This window comes from Microtus ochrogaster, unplaced genomic scaffold (assembly GCF_000317375.1).
Source record: "Microtus ochrogaster isolate Prairie Vole_2 unplaced genomic scaffold, MicOch1.0 UNK10, whole genome shotgun sequence".
NCBI classification, from domain to species: Eukaryota; Metazoa; Chordata; class Mammalia; order Rodentia; family Cricetidae; genus Microtus; species Microtus ochrogaster.
In genome coordinates this window covers 3412088-3414447 of record NW_004949108.1, presented here as the reverse complement: position 1 = coordinate 3414447, position 2360 = coordinate 3412088, and positions in this window count along the sequence as shown.

Here is a 2360-nt window from a genome sequence, read left to right as displayed (position 1 = left end):
AAAGGGGAAATGATGTGGGAATGATTTCTTATTAATAAAGAAACTGCCTAGGCCCATTTCATAGGCCAACCCTTAGGTAGGCGGAGAAAACAGAACAGGAGGCTGGGAGAAAGAAGCTGAGTCAGTGAGTCACCATGAGTGCCCCACTCCAGACAGACGCAGGTTAAGATCATTCCTGGTAAGCCAGCTTGTGTGCTACAAAGATTAATAGAAATGGGTTAGATTAATATGTAAGAGCTAGCCAATAAGAGGCTGGAACTATTGGGTCAGGCAGTGTTTAAAAGAATACAGTTTCCATGTAATTATTTTGGGTATAAAGCTAGCTGTGCAGGCTGCTGGGTGCTGGGGACGCAGCCCCCGCTGTCCTTATTTCAACACAGGGCTGCCGGGTGCTGGGGACGCAGCCCCCACCGTCCTTAATTCAACAAAATTGTAAGTTAAAAAAGAAACCTTTGGTCTGGGCATGAGGGTGCAGGCCTGTAACCCTAGCACTAGGAGGCAGGCAGGCGGATCTGAAGTTCAAGGCCAATATAGGTTGTCTTTCTTAATGCACCCAAGAAATCCAAACAAGCCTTCTGGCCTGAGACATGGCCAAAGGTATGGATCCAGACGGAAGTTCTGACCGGAAGGAAAGCCTGGGTCTGTTTGGCGCAGGCTCCCTTCTCTATTACCTCAGACCCTATAGCTGTTCTTCCGATGCCCTCTGCCCCTACCATTTGCTCTTCTTCAGCTGTGTTGGGCCCTGAGTGGAGAGGGGTGTGCCATTTTGATTTACCCCATAGCTGGAAAGGACAGGAGAGTACATCAGGCAGCGTGTGCAGAGAAGGTCCAAGATGATCAGCAAGAAATGATCACATCTAAGGAGATGTAGGAAGACACATTTGCTTTTCTTATTACTTGGAGAAATTTTGTTACTGCCACTATGGTTAACTTGCACTGAAATATGACAGTGTCTCAAATTTTCCTTTCTAAGATTGTCTTAGACAAAGCCTGTTGTGAAACTTATGTTTCAAGTGCCCAGGGAGATGGAGGAGGGTGGGCTTGGGACAGCAAGGCCTCCATTCTTCTAAGCCTCCATAAACTAGAGGGAGACAATGTAGCTTTAATAAGCCAACATCTGCCAAGGGAGGCCAGGCCAGACTGCCTCTTGGGAAGTGTCGGGAGGATCCTTGGTTGGTGGTCTTGGTTACTCTGGCTGCTGCTATAAAATAGCCTGACCAAGACAACTTAGGGGAGCAGGGTTTATTTTCCACTCACAGCTCGAGGTGGCAGCCCATCCCAGCGGGGAGTCACAGCAGCCGGAGCTGGTCACATTGTATCTAGATTTGATAAGCAGAGGTGATGTGCGCTACACCTGTGTTCAGCTGAATATCCCCATTGTCTTCCCCTACTGTGGGAACTGCCCTGCCCACAGATAAGATGCATGTTAGTGCATTCATTAAAGTAAGGCCCAGGGACACCCATCTTCCAGGGTCGACAACACCGACTGATAGTCATACTGGGGGAGAAAAGGGGCGTTTCCAGCACCAGGTGGTCCTGCCAGCCAGGTACTGGTACAGAGTTCATAGGCATTTAATGAGTAACCTCAGAGGAGGCTGGGACTTCAACTTGACCCAATAGTTAATGAGTTACACGCCAAACCACCAAGAGACTCCGTTAATCTTTAACCCTAGCTTTAGCTGGAGAGCTCTATTCCTCTGGGCCAGGTAACAGGACAGTTAATTCTCTGATATCTAAGGAGAAGCAGGAGCCCTGTATCTCTGCAGCTTTCTGGGGCTATGTGACCAGCTCCCGACAGGGCCGTTTCCACACTGACGTTGCTCTCCAGGGTGGGGTGTTTGAGTTTTAATGTGGGACACTCTCATTTTTGCCCCAAGGCCTGTAGGCAGTGGCATTGTCACGGCTCACTTCCAGGAAGAACATTACATATTCCTAATGGCTGAACAGACCTAGGCCTGTCCCTTTTCCCTCACTCCCCTCTTGTCTGCCCTAGACAGTTTCCTCTGTTGATCACTCAGGCAGCGCCTAGAATCTGTGCACCCTCCAAGTCTCCCACTGCATGATGGGTGATGGGAAGGTGAGTGACAGGTCTGCAAGAAGGGGACCCAGAGGGAGGTGACAACTGTGGAGACCACCACATGCACCCAACCTTTGTCCTATCCAGAAAGCCTTTTCCCCCCTCTCTCTCTCTCCCCCTTCCTCCCTCTCTCCCTCCCTCCCTTCGTTCCTCCTCCCTCCCTCCCTCTCTTTCTTTCTTTCTTTCTTTTTTCTTTTTTTTTTTGGTTTTTTTGAGACAGGGTTTCTCCATAGCTTTTGGTTCCCGTCCTGGAACTAGCTCTTGTAGACCAGGCTGGCCTCGA